The sequence below is a fragment of the Ursus americanus genome, chromosome 3 (assembly GCF_024610735.1).
Source record: "Ursus americanus isolate L20-20 chromosome 3, mUrsAme1.1.p, whole genome shotgun sequence".
Classification (NCBI taxonomy): Eukaryota; Metazoa; Chordata; class Mammalia; order Carnivora; family Ursidae; genus Ursus; species Ursus americanus.
Genome location: NC_142129.1, coordinates 1,608,528 through 1,625,860, shown reverse-complemented (window position 1 = coordinate 1,625,860; position 17,333 = coordinate 1,608,528). Strand labels below are relative to the sequence as shown.

The following is a 17,333-nucleotide window of genomic DNA, read 5'->3' as shown; positions in this document are numbered from 1 at the left end:
CTTTCTTTCTTTTTTTCCTACTTGGTTTTTCTGATAATACAGTTCACTGCACTGACAGATGTTTCAATAAATATTATTATTATTTTTTTTTGGAGGGAGGATGAACAAGTTATTTATGGCTAGCCTGCCACTTACTATTTAAAATTCATGTTTCTGTCCTGTCTGCATTTCAAGATTAGCTCACACTTGCTGTAGGGACTTATTTAAACATGAAATGTCACATGATAGTACTGTCAACACTGGAAGGGACCTGAAACTCCATCAGCGGCTGGTATATACCCTTACATGTGACAGTGCCAAACTGTGCATATACCTGAATGAAATTCCATTCTCTGCTGAGATTATCTTGGGTTTTATCATGAGGTGTCCATACCAAAAGCAAATATTGTATTATTCCTTCCTTTTAACCATTTATATAACCTACTAAAAGAAAGACTAGGAAACTGACTCAGATAAATAATTTTTTTTGTTTTCTTTTGCTAACAGGTCACTTGCTAAAAACTATGGTGTAGTGATACAATGAATGTTTAAGAAACACAAGAAAAGAATATACACAATATAAAACAATTTTTTAAAAAATATTTTATTTATTTGACAGAGAGAGAGAGACAGCCAGCGAGAGAGGGAACACAGGCAGGGGGAGTGGGAGAGGAAGAAGCAGGCTCCCAGCGGAGGAGCCCAATGTGGGGCTCGATCCCAGAACGCCAGGATCAGAACGTGGGATCATGCCCTGAGCCGAAGGCAGACGCTTAAAGACTGAGCCACCCAGGCGCCCCAAACAATCTTTTGTTTTTAAGTAGTGCCAGGGAGCAAGAATTCCTCTTCTCTTCAAGGTTTTTCTACCTGGATTAAGGATCAAATTAACATGGGATAGATTAGCAGGAAAAAAAATCAAATTTAGTAGTTTACACATGGGGCATCCACAGAGACATGGAAATTCCAGAGACAAGTCAGACAAAATGAGGTATATATATCATCCCGAATTAAGAAAAAGGTAAGGGTCTGGGACTTTGAAGGGAAGGAATGTAATTCACAGGGCAATAAGAAAAAGAGCAAACGTTTGCTAATTAGATGTTTGTCCTGCCATTCGATGGGTCACTCAGATAAAATTTATCTCTGGTAATAACCACTGTTCTTGGAAAGACTCCCAGTTTAGATTCTTCCATGCAATTAAGGGAGGGGCAAAAAGTTATGTTGAGCTCACAGGGTCTCTCCATTGCCTTCAGCTCAAAATAATCTTCATGCCAGAGAGGCCGAGCTTGGGCAGCCTGAGCTCAGCCCCCAGAGTAGGAAAAACGAGAGCCAGGGCTCCTTAAGCCTTCCAGATGCCTATAGTGAAGGTTATTAATCAGATGTTATAAATGAAAAGCGTTGAAAGTATCTTTTACTAAAGGATCCCAAGAGCTTAGATCAGTTGGCGGAGTGGGGGAGAAGAGTTGTTCTTTGCTCCTTTACTAATTAAACGGACCTAAGACCCAGTAACAGGAGGAAAGCCCACAGAAGTCTAACAATGTGTGCACCTTCTGCACACATAGGAGACCCCCAGGAAAACCGAGCTGCTCACTGAAATGGCCCAAGACCCCGCCTTCAACACCGCCCGTGAGCGGAAACCCGAAGATGCTGGGGTGGGGAGTCAGTTCCAGGAGGGGAGGAGAGGTGGGGGTGGGGGCTCAATTCCAGGAGCCGAGCCGCAGAGGCACAGCACGCAGGGGTGGGGCTGGGGGTCGGTTCCAGGAGGGGAGCTGGAGCAGCACAGCAGGCGGGGCAGGTCTGCGCTCTCCAGAGCCGAGGTCACCCTCTCTTCCTGCTACTGGAGGGGACACGCTCGGACGCCGACGTCCCCTCTGTCCAGCAACGGCCGCTTACAAAGGGATCGCTTCCGCTCAGACCGACACCTGTGCCTGCGGTTTCTTAAACATGACCGCCTAGGCTAAATCAACGTCAAAGAGGCCTGTCCCGGGCCGCGGGTTTCCCCGCCAGCCAAGGTTGCTGGCGGCCTCGGCGGGCCGGACCACGGCGGAGGCAGAGGCGCGGGACAGGCCTCCACGACAGGCCGCCGCAGCCCGCATCGGGGGGCGCGGGACAGCACTCGCGGGAGCTCCTCCCCTCCACCCCCGCCTGAAGTCCGGCCTCGACGAACCTTCGGGAAGGCGGGCGGGGCGGGGCGCATGCGCGGCGTCAGGGCCGGGCGGAAGTGCACGTCGCCGCGCCGCCGCCGCGTGACGCACTTCCTGTTTGTTGTCGGAGAAAGGAGAGAAAGGAAAGCGCGAGGAGCCGCCGCCGCCGCCGCTGCCAGCGCCGCCGTGCCGGAGCCGAGGGGACCCGGGCCGCCGCCCCGCCGCACCTCCTGCCCGCCACCAGCTCCCTGTCCTCGGTGAGGGTAGCCCGCAGGCGGGGGTCGGGCCTCGGGCCAGTGTGGGGCCGGTGAGGGAGGTCGGGCCGGAGGTCGGGGACCTGGGGCCTGCTGTGGGGCCGGGGTTTCGGGGTGGGTGTCTGCCTGGGATGCCTGTCGGTGGCCAGGGCCCGTTGTGGGGTCGGGGTGGGCGTCAGGCGGGGGGCGCGGGGGTTGCGGCCGCGGGTGGACGTCGGGGGTCGGGGGGTGAACGTCGGGTCCCCGGCATTGGCCGTGAGGCCGGGAGCTTCGGGGGTGGGCGTCGGGCCGGGGCGCACGGGGATCCGGTGCGGGGCCGGAGGCCCTGGGAGTCGGGAGCGGCATTCGCCCTTGGCCCGCCCCGCGCCGGCGGTTGGGCCAAGGCCCGTGCGGAGCGCGGGTGGCCGGCGCGGGCGCGGGCCCGAGCTCGGGCTCCGCAGCGGCAGGGGCCCTGCTGCGTGAGGGGCTCCTTATTGCTTTTTTTTTTTAAAGCCCCACGTGGATGATCCTAGAGCCAGAAACGAGGTAGGTTTGCAAAAAGAGTGGAAGCCTCGCGGGAGGCAGCGCTGCGAAGCACGGAGACCAGGAAGCGGCTCCAGGAGACGCGAAGCCGCGTTCCCGGAACTTCCCTGTGATTTTCCAAAAGTTTGTTGTTGAGCAAAATGCCTGGATTTCAGCCGAAAAAGTCAGTTTGGTTTGTTTGACTTCGAAGTGTACCGTAGTTTATATTATAGACTGAAGTTTATATCAACTTTTGCCCAAGTAAGGAAAGAATTGACTCAGGAAGAGTCAATTGCAGACTTTGTGTTGCCTCGAGAAGGTTTTCTGAGGGAGTCGTGGTTGTTAGTAAGAGATGTAAACCTTGTCCCTTTCTCACGTAAGCTCGGAAGGGAAGTGCCCGTGGGCGAAGGTCACCACCACGGAGGATCGCGGCCGCTGCGTTTCTCAGCGTTTCTGTTTCAGTTTTGGCTGGCATCTGAGAAGACTTGGAGTTGAGTTAGTAAAGTGTCGGGTTAAACGACCAACAAAAGGAAAGATAACAAAACCTTACCATTTGACTTTTTGCTGATTATTTTTCAGGTTTAATCATTTTTTTCTAGTAATTACGCTCATCAAAAGTGTTTTCAGTACTATGTATTTCCCTCCTGTCTCTCCCAGGCTCCACCCCACCCTCAGATCCTTTCTGGTAAATTTAGACTTTTCGCATTTTTGGGTATTTGTATGCTGTGTAACGAAAAGATGAGTGCCTTTTATGCATATTATATAGTGAGCTGTGGAATGTTCTAGCTTACGCACACGTGAATTCGGGAAGTAAATTGCTTGGTGTAGTGGTTTGTAGGTGTGCAGGCTAAGAAGTTGGATTTTGAGTTGGGCCAAAGCAGCCTCAACTTGTTGCTGTGGAAGATGGCAAGATTGGGAGTTTAGGAGGCTTTAAAGAATTTAAGATGAATTCACCGTTTTCAAAGAAAATACCATCAGTGTTTTATTTTGTTTTTTAAAGATTTTATTTATTTATTTGAAAGAGAGAGAACACAGATGGAGACTGAGAGGGGAGAAGTGGACTCCCCGCTGAGGAGAGAGCCCGTCGTGGGGCTCGATTCCAAGGCTCTGAGATCATGCATGACCTGAGCTGAAGGCAGCCGTTTAACTGACGGAGCCACCCAGGCGCCCAGAACATCAGTGTTTTAAATTTACTTTCTTGATTTGACATTGGTATACTTGAGAGGTATTTCTGGCTGCAGGACAGACTTATCTGGAGGGCTGGGTGGGGAGTATTGTTTGAGTAATATTCTGAAGACTAAATTATGGACATGGAATGACAGTGTACCTGCAGTTAAATGGCATACAATAGCTTTTCTCTTTCAGCAAACCCATTATTTTTTGTAGGCGTAAGAATTAAAGAGGAGAACCATTTTCCCCTGTATTTTTTTTTTTTTTAAAGATTTTCTTTATTTATTCGACAGAGATAGAGACAGCCAGCTAGAGAGGGAACACAAGCAGGGGGAGTGGGAGAGGAAGAAGCAGGCTCATAGCGGAGGAGCCTGATGTGGGGCTCGATCCCATAACGCTGGGATCATGCCCTGAGCCGAAGGCAGATACTTAACCGCTGTGCCACCCAGGCGCCCCCATTTTCCCCTGTATTAAAAGTCGTTTTGGACAGTTTTAAACAAATACAATTGTTACAAATACAATACAAATTCCCACCCTCAGTAGTTTCCGACCTAGCAAACTCAAAAACCAGGTTTGGGGTGGGATGGTGTATGCATATGCACTTTAAAACTCATTTATTTTTTTTTTAAAGATTTTATTTATTTGAGAGAGAGAGAGAGGGTGAGTGAAAGAGAGCACGTGGGCAGGGACAGAGGCAGAGGGAGAAGCAGACTCCCCTGCTGAGCCTGGAGACCTATCTGGACCTCTATCCCAGGACTCTGAGATCATGACCCGTGCAGAAGGCAGACATTTAACTGACTGAGCCACCCAGGCGCCCTCAGTGAGTTATTTTAAATTCAGCTTTTCAGGGTTGCAATGTAATGCTGACTGTGTCACCTTGGTGATGTTTCCTGTACCTTCCATTGAGGGTACAGTTGATGGGCCTGCCCATTAAAGCTCAGCTGCTGTGTTGGTTAATGCTTAAGGGTGATTACATACCTTTTCTGATGTCTGTTGGTAAGGATCAAGTGAATGGAATCAGCCTCTATTTGTAAGTTGATATTTTAACAGAATATACAAAAGCCCCCCCCCCTTTTTTTTGCTTTTATCTTGGAACTGAGTGGGGGTGGTCTGTGTCAGAAATCTGGTTTGCTTTTAATTTGTCCAGGACACCACCTAGTGGTGACATGGGTGTAATTGCAGGTTTATTAGGGAATTAGGATGGGGACAGTGGCAAGGAATAACAAATGCTGTCCTTTGATGAATAGGATTTGTGAGAACTTCAAATTCAGGAGGTAAAGAGAAGAACAGCAAGGTTGGTGAAGATAAGAATAGTGGTAGAAATGATAATGTAGGTATGGAAGGACGATTGATTGTAATCTCTACCCCCAACTTGGGGCTTGAACTAACAACCCCAGGATGATGAGTCCTCACATGTTCTTCCAACTGAGTTGGCCAGGTGGTGTGGAAAGACCATTTAAAACCTAATTGGAGGAAATGACTTAATGGGTAACTCAGCTTGGATAACTTTGATGCTTTTATTATGTATGGATTATAGGTGTTTTTCAAACTTCGTGTTTTTAGGGAGGCATGCATAATCACAGTTGACCCTTTTGTATTAATATCCTACCTACGAAAGAAGTAAGTTTAAAAATACCTATTATTTTTCTTACTATTTCTTTAACTACCTCATTTTTAAGGTGGGGAAAATTAATTTCTGAAAAAGAAATTATAAAGGTTGGGGGCTCCTGGCTGGCTGCGTCAGTGATGTGTGTAACTCTTGGTCTCAGGGTCTTAAGTTGGAGCTCCATGTTGGGTATAGAGATTACTTAAAAATAAAATCTTGAAAAAAATTATAAAGGTAGTTAAATTTCTAAGGGTTGTATTATATGTCAAAGTGGAAAGCAGTTTGTTTTATTTATACCTCTAATACCTTGTTTCAAAAGCTCTTGCTTATTTGGGCATAGCTTGGTTTTCTCGAAACTTTTACCCTCTCAACATTGGTAAGGAGTTTTGGCCATCCTAAGTAAAACACAGCAGCCACCACGGATGGTTGTGAGGCAGTAGAACTTCATGGGTTGTGAGGTGGTGGGTGGTTGTTTGATTTTTTTGGCATGTATTTGTTTATCAAAATACTCCAGTTATTTTAGGATTCTTAAGTTCAGTTGCAAGGATTGGTTGTGTTTGGAAGGGTGATTTCTTCTGGTAGCATGTGATTTGTACCCTTTAAAATTCTTATTCTCCTTTAAACCAGCAACAGGGTTATAGGACCTTCCTGTGTGTTCCTCTAGGGTAGTCCTGGAATCATCACCTCTGTGCTCCTTTTGTGCCTAAGGCGTCGTCCCAGACCCACAGTGCTGAGAAAACCGTGTTTGGTTTGGATTCTTCATGGTTTCTCTTTGTCCTGATTACCCCCTGTGATTAATAATGGAATCCAGACTTTAGGAAAGTTGGGGGCAAAAATATCCAGTTTGAGTTCACAAGTACCAGGACTGGGTACTTGCATGTGTCTATTTTATTTTAACGAAAGGAAATTAGTTGTGCCTGTTAAGTGTCTAACAGTTGATAACCGGTTTTGGCAATCAGTGGTCTCAGATCTTGAGTTCAATGGAAGTAGTTTCCTTGTTTGTTTCAGGAATACTTGAGGGCATACTGGGTAACAAGATAGATATACAAGTGGATGGTTTGTGATAAGGAGTGATAGTAGTTCACTTCTCTGAGTCCCTCCCCCCCATGTTTTCTTATGGGAATTCTCAGGTAAAGAAATGACACATAGGAAATTCCTCCAGATCTGTTTCTCTTCTCTCTTCTCTTCTTTTCCTCCTTTGCCCTCCCTTTTAAAAGATTTTATTTGACAGAGAAAGCACAAGCAGAGGGGGAGCAGTAGAAGGAGAGGGAGATGCAGTCTCCCCGCTGAGCAGAGAGCCTGATGCAGGGCTCCGTCCCAGGACCCTCAAGGCAGACACTTAACTGACTGAGGCACCCAGATGTCCCCAGATTTGTTTCTTGTTAAACATCTTGCGGGCTTTCATTTCCATTAAGCAAACAGCATTACACTAAATTAGCTTGATGCCACATAAGAATTCAACATTTAAAAAAATGGTTCCTTGGGGCACCTGGGTGGCTTAGTGGGTAGAGAGTGTGACTCTTGATCTCTGGTTGGTTGTAAATTCAAACCCCATGTTGGGTGTGGAGATTACTTGAAAATAAAATCTTAAAAATTAAAAGTTTCTTTACAATTATTCCTTTTTTTTTTTTTTTAAGATTTTATTTATTTGTCAGAGCCTGCACAAGCAGGGGAAGCACAGTCAGAGCAGGCAGAGGGAGAAGCAGGCTCCCCCCCGAGCAAGGTGTTGGATGCGGGACTGATCCCAGGACTCTGGGATCGTGACCTGAGCTGAAGGCAGATGCTTAACCAACTGACTGAGCCGCCCAGTGTCCCTATCCTTTTTCTGAGTTAGTAGAAGTAATGAGTATTTTGATTTGCTGGGTTGTTAAAGAGGGGGAATGTGTTCAATGGATGTATGACCTTCCCCTCGAATTCTGTTAAAATATTGTATAATGAGCGGCAGTCTGTGGGTGGATAAGAAAAGGCATTGTGCAAGAAGGAGGGTTTTCTCCACTTTCAGTGTTGAGTCTCATACTGGAAAGGAACAAAGGAGGTTTTTGTTTTTTCCCCCCCGCAATCAGAGCAAGGTTTGTTAGAGGTTGGGTGGAGAGATATTTGAGAAAGGTCTTGTGGAAAGAGGGTCACCTCTGTCCAGTAACCTCTTATTTGGTGGGTGGCCAACATTTGAGATACAGAGTAACAACACCTCGGAATGTGAAGGTGTCTAAGTCGTATACCACACTTGAGGACCTTGACTCGGGTGGTCTGTAGACGTCTAGGAGGATGAGGTATTTGCAGCAGTCACATTGGGCACATGAGTTCTTGAGGTTTCCCTCTCTTTTAGAAAATAGTAAAAGCAAGGTTTCGTAACTGCAGGGGGCCAACTAAGCTGTGCAGAACGCTTGGCTTTTTAGAGCTAACTCACCCGGGAGCACCTCACATAGCTCATCAAATAACACGGATGTATTTATAGTCAGAGCCGATAGTAGAGAGGTTTCATGGACGAGTACACGGAAACTAAGCAGTGCCTCCGAAATCACATAAGGTCCTCTAGGTGAAGGGAATATTAGGAGAGGGTTCTGGTCCCACATTTTCTCTGAGACCAAACTTCATGCTGTCTCCTCATCTTTGCCTTATCCCGCAGCGATCATTTCTGTCTATGGCTTGTTTCTGGGGTGGGGTGGAGGGGGAGGTGGTATTTGGAGTGGGTAGTAAATTTGTACTGGTTTAGTGGTGTCCTTGGATATCTTGTTACATTGAACTTAAATCTTTGTTTTGGAGCAGGAGTGTTCTCTTTGTAGCTAGAGTTTTTCCTTTTCTGCAGAGTGTTGCTTGCAAATGATAAGGAGTACTTAATTCAAGGGGCTGTCTTCTTAGAAATTATCCATGTATTTAGAGGAAAATGAGGTGGTTAGATTGGTCAGAGGAAGTCTTAAAGTGAATAAAGTGAGTTTTTGAAGGTAACTGAGAGGTTTGGGAGCCCATAGAGTGCCTTTCTGGTACTTCTTCAATGATACCCAGGAATAAAAGTTAGTGAAGGCAGTTTGGGTGAGAAATCTATGCATTTTTGGGGCGCCTGGGTGGCTCAGTCATTAGGCTTCAGCTCAGGGCGTGATCCCAGGGTCCTGGGATCAAGCCCCTCATCAGGCTTCCTGCTCCACTGGGAGCCTGCTTCTTCCTCTCCCACTCCCCCTGATTGTGTTCTCTCTCCCGCTGGCTGTCTTTCTCTTTGTCAAATAAATAAAATCTTTAAAAACCAAAAAACCTCCCTATTCCAGTGATGTAGGTCAAAGGGCACACATTAAAAAAAAAAAAAAGAAAGAAAAATCTATGCATTTTTTTCCTCTTGATAGTAAAGGAGAAATCTCAGATACTTAGAAAAAAGGACCAGACTTAGTTTACCCAGAATTCTACCGTCAAGAATTCTCTAGTAATAAAACTTGTAAACGTAAATAATAATGGCTTAATTTACCTGTAGAATAATTGTAGGAGATTGTAGCTGGCTTTGCTTTGGGAATCACAACTCGCTGTGTCGGAATCCCGGTCATGGTACATGGGCTAAAGTAGCAAGCCACAGTAGGGAAATGGTATTTGAAATACCAGTCTTCACTCTGAGGGAGCATCTTGGGTACTGCGTATGTTTATACCCCAGCTCATTTTTCAAAATTGTAACATCTACTTGGAGAAAGCAAGAATCTTAATGGGCAGGGTTGGACCCTTAGGAGTTAAGACGAAAGAGACCCTTAATCCAAAGACTATCTGGGAAGGAGAAGGCATTCACACTTAGTGGGCAGGTGCGTTGTGAGGACTAATCTCTTTACTCCAGCAGCTGTCTTCTCAGATGAGCCAAAGCTTTAGACCACAGGATTTGTGTCTGTGTTGACAGGACTGTTGAAATGTAGCCTAAATGAAGTAGGAACTCATCTTTCTAGAGAGAAACTAGTCCATGATCATTTGGGTACAGCGTCATGGGTGCAGGCTTCTCCTTGAGAAGATGAGATGAGGATATACAGTATCGGGCATATATTGGGCATGCAATAACATTTAAATATTTTGTTAATTTGGCCTAGTCAGAATTCCTTCTGATAAGTAGACTGGCAACCTTGGGTTTGTATTGTAGATCAGTACTTGTATCGCTCAGCTGAGGTGCTTGTTTAAAATGCAGATTCATAGGCCAACAGTGTTAGGTGAGAGAGCATCTTTTGGATCGGGCCTAAGAATCCTCAGAGAAGTTTTATTCCTTCCCCATGCATAGTAGGACTCTGTAGGCCGCCATCTTTATAGGTTTCTGTTTGTACGTGCTCCTTTCTCTGGAGCCCCTGCGCTGGCAGATTGTGGTGCCTGCCCTGTACTTCCCAGACTCTTGCAGAGTCTAGTTGTACTCCGTCTTACGTGGGTAGGAGCACTCTGTATTGACTGACCACTTGTTTTCAGCCCTAGCAATGTGTGGTACCCAGCTGGGGAATAGTTAAAGCTTGGTTTCTAGGGGCCTTTGTATGGTTAAAAAATAAAAATCACGAAGGCCAACAGTTAGGTGGAAAAATGGGCGAAGGACGTAGACCTGATAGTTCAGGGGGAAGCACGTCAGATAGCTCTTGAACATTAAAAGGTGCTTCGCTTTGTGGGTGCAGAACAGAGCAAGCGTCACTTAACCGGTTGGAAAGTTCAAACAGGTTAGTGTTGTGTCCGAGGGCTGGGGAAACTCAGGCTGCTGACCCCGGTTAGGATGTAAATTGGTGCAGCCTTTGTGGAAGGTGGGTAGGCAGCATCCTACACATTTTTCTGTCCCAGAAAGTCCTACACGTACCCACGCACCTCATGAGACGCTTGTGCGACAGCGTGGTGGTGACAAGGGCAGTGCCTGCGTGGAGGGCTGGGGTCTGATCTGGACCCCTGGTGCAGCAGCACTGGGGTGGGCAGCTCTCGGCCCTGGGTGGGTACTGGCTCGGGTCCTCAGCTTTGCTGACGCAGAAATAAGGACAGTAGTCCTGCCCTTCTGGTGTCTGAGCTAGTGCTTGACACAGGACGGGCTCCGGTGTCAGCTGTGTCCGGGTATTCACTGTCCACAGTGCCCGTGCCCCCTGGCACCGTTCTCACCGTAAGCACAGAAGCTGCGCCACCGGTGTCTGAGCCGCCCAAGGGCCTCTGCAGCGTCAGCTGGCTGCTCTCCAGCAGATGGGGAACTCTGCTCTGGTTGCCTCCACATCCCCGTGTGTGTTCTTGTGTTACTTATGTTTTCTCATTGTGATGATTTAATCCTGAATTCTTTATTTTTAATTTTTTTGAGATGAGATTGGCATATTATGTACGTTGGAGGTGTGTGTGTTGGCTTTATACATTCGTATATTGCAGTGTGATGACGGCTGTGTGGCTTAACACCTTTATACTTTTATACTTGTATTTTTTTTTTTTTTAAAGATTTTATTTATTAATTTGACAGAGAGAGACAGCCAGCGAGAGAAGGAACACAAGCAGGGGGAGTGGGAGAGGAAGAAGCAGGCTCCTAGCAGAGGAGCCTGATATGGGGCTCGATCCCATAACGCCAGGATCACGCCCTGAGCCGAAGGCAGACACTTAACCGCTGTGCCACCCAGGCGCCCCTATACTTGTATTTTTTACTTGCCACATTCAACTTTGGGTGCTCTCTGAAAAGTTTAATTAGATGCTAATTTAAATGGCTTTCACTGCCTGGGTTTAGCCTTATAGGCAGCGGGTGCATTCAAGTCACATGCAGTGTCGTTTGGCTGAACACAGATTGGGAAAAATGGGGTGTTTCCTATGTTGGCACAAGAATTGACCTTCAGGCAACTAGGTCGTGATGGCCTCCGGAGAGTCCTCAGAGTGTTACTGACCCACCTAACCTGAAAAAGATCCTGGTCTAGACTAAGTGACAGCCAGTCAGATTTTTGCTAACTTGCTGAAGTCTCCGTAAAAGCGAAACCTTTGGAAGGTTTAATTAGGGACTGCAGACCCTCTGTGCACCGACGTTCACATTACCGAGTAGCATACATACTGAGGAACAGCTGCATCTTCAGCTTATTCACCTATTGGAACATAAGGAACATAAAGGAACTTCACTAGTTCCCTGAAGTTCTGTAGTGCAGAGTAACTCTGGACCTACTAGTTCAGTAAGCCTCATTTTTTGTCGGGAGATGGATTACTGAGATTCTAAAGGTAATATGGTGTGGGTCCTGCCCTCAAGGAGCCTATGGGTATGAGAAGCTGATGGACGTTGTAATGGAGGCATGTACAAGATGCAAGCCAGTGTCAAGAAGGCTACCTGGAAGTGTGTCCTCAGGTGAGGAGGTAACCTTGACTCTGGGTGTGGATGAAGAATGCACCTGGGAGGGGCACACGGTAAGCATTCCAGGCAAAGGATACACTCAGGCCAGAGTGCAGACAGAAGGCGAAGTCTGGTTTGCACATAGGATGAAATCAGGTGCCAGCCTTTGCTGCTGTGTCCCCTGCAAGATGATGTGCGTGATAGTTTTTGGTAGTAAACTAATGAAACTTTTTTCATCCAAATTGTTGCAGAAAAAAATAACTAGCATTTCTAACTTGTGGTTTTTGTGGATATTACAGCATACCCATTAATAAATTGATTTTTTAAAATGTTGGAGGTGAGAGGCATGAAAAGTACAAATCAGACCAGAAATTGGTAAAGTCTGTTAAATGGGAGTTAGGTGGGGAGAGGGAAAAGTAGGGGAGATAGAGGGGGTAACTGGTGGGTTAGTAGGTGAATAGTTAATGGAGGTTGGGGGAGGGGGTTAACTCTTAGGAGCTCTTGGGTTTCGGATGTGGTTAGCTGGGCGAGTGGGCAAAGCCCATGGCGTGGCAGGGTGTCTGAGAGGAGGCTGGCTGAGAATGGAGTGGGTCAGTCAGTAGCACAGGAGACATTGTTTCAGGCGGGTTTCAGAGTGCTTTATTCAGGCCGTTGATGTCCGTCCGCGGCGACTGTTGATTTAGTTGGATTAACATCAGACAAATTGTTCATGTTCATGGCTTTTGCTGGTGATTCCATTTTCTTTCTTTAGCATGTTACCCTTTTTACCTTTTTTACTGGTTGTATGTTTACAGCTAACCTAAGTGCACAGTCACGTGACAGGTGCCTTATGACAGCAGCTCCTCATTCTTCCCTCCTTCGGTGGAGTTCTGTTCACTCCACTTACACCTAAACACATGTCTTCGCAGAAGTACATTATTGCTGTTAATTTGAACTGTTCTCTGTTGGATTAATTAAGAATAAGAGAAAGTTTATTTTATAGCCACTTACCCTTTCTCTAATGCTGCTTATATTGGTCTGGGTTGATCTGAGTTTTTCTCCTATCCCTTTTCTTCTCTTTGAAGGACTTTTAGTATTTCTTGCAAGGCAGATTTACTGGCAACTAAGTCCCTCAATTTTTGTTGGTCAGAGACAGTCTTTATTAACTTTTGAAGGATAATTTTGCAGGCTGCAGAATTGGAGGTTGGTTGGTGTGTCCATCCCTGTCCCGTTCATCCCCCCCCCGCCCCCGTAAAACTATTTCACTCTTTTCTTTCTTGCATGGGTGCAATTCTTATATTTGTTTCCTTATAGGTAAGGTGTTTTTTCCCTCTAGCTTCTTTGAAGATTTTTTTGTTTTTGATTTTCTGAAGTTGGAGCGTGATAATGCTGAAGTGTCGTTTTTCTTGGCATTTATCCCACATGGTGATCTCTGATCTTCTGGATGTGTAGTTTGGTGCCTGACATGAATTTGGGGGAAGTTGTCAGTCATTTATTGCTTTCCATTGCTTCAGAGCTGACTGATGCTTCAGAGCACTGTCTCCACTCCTTTCTCCCACTCCGGTCCCTGCTCGTCCCACAGCTTGTTGGCATGCCATCGTCAGTCTGCTTTTCCCCTTGTCCAGTTTTCCGAGTTCCCATCATTCTGTCGGATTCCTCAGCCATGCCCAGTTTGCAAATAAGCTCATCAAAGGCATTCCTCATTTTTGCTGGGGTTTTGGTCCCTGGCATTTCTTTTTCACTCCTAGAATTTTCACCTCTGCTTACATTACCCATCTATTCTAGCAAGGTGTCTACGTTTTCCATTTAAGCTCTTGGCGTATTAATCCTAGTTTTACCAAATTCTTGGTTTGATGATTCCAACATTTCTGCTGTGTCTGTCTTGTCCTGATGCTTGGTTAGGCTTGTCAGACTGTGTCTCGCCTTCTAGTGTGCCTTGTATTGTTTAGTTTAGAGGTGGGCGTGATGGACCGGGCAAAAGCAGCTGCTGCCTGCAGGCCTTCAGTGATGTGGAGGCCAGGTGGGGGGAGAGGGAGGTTTCCACCGTCCCAGGAGTAGGTCTTCGCCTTGTGGTCCACTTCACCAGTGTTTTCCAGTTCCCCTCCCTCACACGAGCCAGGGAGGGCTCGAGGGGACTGGAGTTCGGTATTTCCCTGCCCCAGGAAGATTGGGCTCTGGTAGAACAGTTTCCCCTGAGGGCAGACCTCTAGAAGAACAGAATGCTTTGGTTTATTTATTTATTTTTAAAAATTTTATGTGTTTATTTGAGAGATCGAGCAGAGCCTGGGTGGCTCAGTGGGTTAAAATCAGCTCAGGTCGTGATCCCAGGGTCCTGGGATTAAGCCTCTCAGCGGGGAGAGTCTGCTTATTCCTCTGCCTGCTGCTCTGCTCCCTCTGCTCAAGCTCTCTCTCTGTCAAATAAATAAATAAAATCTAAAACAAACAAACAAAACAAAAAACAAACAAAAAAAAAAAACAGAGGGAGAGATGGTACTCACTTGTGTTTAGCTACCAGTGACCTGTGTGATATGGTTTCTGGAAGTCCTGGCATGGTGGGTTATGAAGCTTATTGGAGGAGGTATAATCCTTTTGGTTGATGCTGATTAGGTTAGTGGGTTTACTAAAGAGATGGAGTTAATTTTTTTCCCTTGGTCAGGCAGATTTTGTTGGAAATTTCGTGGATTAATAAACTGGTTGCCCTAAGAAGCATTTGTTTGTTTGTTTTAAAGAGACAGCCAGCGAGAGAGGGAACACAGCAGGGGAGTGGGAGAGGAAGAAGCAGGCTCCTAGCAGAGAAGCCTGATGTGGGGCTTGATCCCAGGACCCTGGGATCACGCCCTGGGCCGAAGGCAGATGCTTAACGACTGAGCCACCCAGGCACCCCTTATTTTAATAGTTTTTATTCATTTAAGTCATCTCTGTGCCCAACGTGGGGCTTGAACTTGGAGCCCCGAGGTCAAGAGTTGTATGCTCTTTCGACTGAGCCAGGCAGACACCCCAGAAGTATTTGTTCTTAACTGAAAGAATAGAAAGTGTTGCTTTTCTGTAGCTCCCTTAAAATACAGTAGTAGGTCCTGTTAGTGGGAAATGAGAGAAGTTTCAGAATTTGCACTAGAAAAGATTATGTAGTGAGAGAATTCTTTTCCCACTCCTCATCTAAATTTCCTTTAATCTTGAATTGATTTCTGTTAGGCTGTTTTAGACTAACCCCATGGGCTGTAAGCTCTGGTGTCTGCCTGTGCTTTCCAGAGTGGAGATCAGTAGCCACATGTGGCTGTGGGGCTCTTGAAATGTGGCTAATGTGACCAAGGGACTGAGCTTTCAGATTGTTTCATTGTAATGATTTCAGGGTTAATGGCTGCCTGTTGGGAAGAGTTCACCCCCGTGAGGCAGACGCAGTTTCACGTGTGTGCTGGGTGCAGTTTCCACCTGCCCGAGGCCTTTGTGGGCACCTGTACTTTAGTTTACATGGTTGGCTCTTCGACATACGTTTGCTTCTTTTTTGGCACCTGAATGCAGGAGAGAAGCCACTTTCTCCTGGCAGTGTCTGCAGATAGCGGGAGGAATCCTCCCTGATGCTGGGTACACCTGAGAAGAGAAGGCACGTGGGTGGGTGTCTCAGCCCCTCCAAGGGCTCTTATTTTTCTGGTATTGCCTGTCCCCTGTAATGGCAGTTGCCCCTGGGAGACCAGATGGGGAATGTAGGGCTCTGGCATGTGTGTTGGTCCCGGGAGTCCTAGGTGAGGGCCTCATGACCCTTCTCAGAGTTCTCGTAGCTGTAGCTGGGGAGCAAGGACGGTTGGCTGGTCTTAGGAGGTAGGTAAAGGCCGTTTTAAGTGTTTTGTTGCCACACATGGTGTTTTTTTTGCGAATCAATGTATTCGATGCTTTAGGAAAATTATTGATTAAATATTTGAATTAGTTTATCTGTGGATAAGGAAATAATCTGTATGTGAAATGTTCATTTTATCTGCATCTCTTCTGGTTTAGCAGCAGTTAAAGTTGTTTTGGAATTGGGTAGTATTTCTGTTTCCAGGTTGCTTTTATCCTATACTGTACAATTGGCCATACGTTTAGTGTATGGGTTTACATCCTTGTTTTAGAAAATGCTGTTAATATTTTAAAATAGCGCGTTCTGTAGGGAAATGACCGATGCAGATGTATACATGGCATTTTATTTTGTATAAAGTTCTGAGGTTAGTCATCGATAATTGGTGGATTTTGTTAAGTTTAACTTACTCCTCTTACCCTTACTTGCTCCGACGCGGGCGGGGAGCGGGGGAGGTACTGAGCCTGGGGCTGACACTGTGGGTGGACGCGGTGGTGTCAGGACTTGAGCCTGCTCTGCAGCTTCCCGACGCGATGCCCAGGGTCCTCAGTGCCTCATTGGATCTTTATTTGTAGACCTTAGGGTATTTTCCTTTTATTGTCTTTATAGAGCATGTTTTTGAATTTATGGTAAAACTTGTTCATCTTTTTGGCATTTGTTAAAGAGGTAGTGTTGAGATGTAAGGCATGTCTTTGAATAGCATTGTTTGGCTCCCACACTCACAGCATAGCTTGATAGGCGAGTTCTCTGCTCAAACTGGGGATTCAGATTGACTGTTCCTTTGAGCCCCTCAGCTGTGGTGTGATTCCATATGTACTTGTAATGCCTGGCATGAGACAGGGACACATTTCCTCCTGAATAGGCTAATAACGCAGCCTGAATTATTACTAAACTGAACGTAACCTCACTAGTACAAACTTGTTATCATGTGGATTAAAACGTTTTTAATACTGTTTTCAATAGAAATTGAAGAAAAGCTTTCATTGTGGTTGTGCATGGAACCCCGTTAACGAAATCTCATTGCTGTAGTGGGTGACCCTTAAGGGGTTCCTGAATCTCTCTTCCCTTGACTACTCCTTTTCTTTCTTTTTTTTTTTTTTTAAAGATTTTATTTATTTATTCGACAGGATAGAGACAGCCAGTGAGAGAGGGAACACAAGCAGGGGGAGTGGGAGAGGAAGAAGCAGGCTCATAGCAGAGAAGCCTGATGTGGGGCTCGATCCCAGAATGCCAGGATCACGCCCTGAGCCGAAGGCAGACGCTCAACCGCTGTGCCACCCAGGTGCCCCTTGACTACTCCCTTTCATTCTACTGTTATTTTTCTGATTCAGATACGCATTTCATTTGAGATATTTTTTTAACGGATCTCCCCCAGCACCACCCATTCATATTTCCTTTAGAAGTTGACCTATCTTGGGGCGCCTGGGTGGCTCAGTCATTAGGCGTCTGCCTTAGGCTCAGGTCATGATCCCAGCATTCTGGGATCGAGCCCTGCATCGGGCTCCCTGCTCAGTGGGAAGCCTGCGTCTCCCTCTCCCTCTCCCTCTCCCCCTGCTTGTGTTCCCTCTCTCGCTGCGTCTCTCCCTGTCAAATAAATAAAATCTTAAAAAAA

At 46.4% G+C, this 17,333-nt stretch overlaps 1 protein-coding gene across 6 annotated transcripts in view; it reads left to right on the top strand.

The window, feature by feature from the left end:
* The first annotated feature begins 2,215 nt into the window (after positions 1–2,215).
* DNAJB6 (DnaJ heat shock protein family (Hsp40) member B6) overlaps positions 2,216–17,333 on the top strand; it is a 111,545-nt gene continuing 96,427 nt past the window's right edge. For 4 of the 6 annotated variants that reach the window (XM_045792215.2, XM_045792219.2, XM_045792220.2 and 1 more), the window contains exon 1: positions 2,216–2,374. The gene's annotated coding sequence lies outside the window, so the exon portion shown is untranslated. The remainder of the gene's footprint in view (positions 2,375–17,333) is intronic. The other 2 variants (XR_015723764.1, XM_045792218.2) reach the window with 1 other exon arrangement.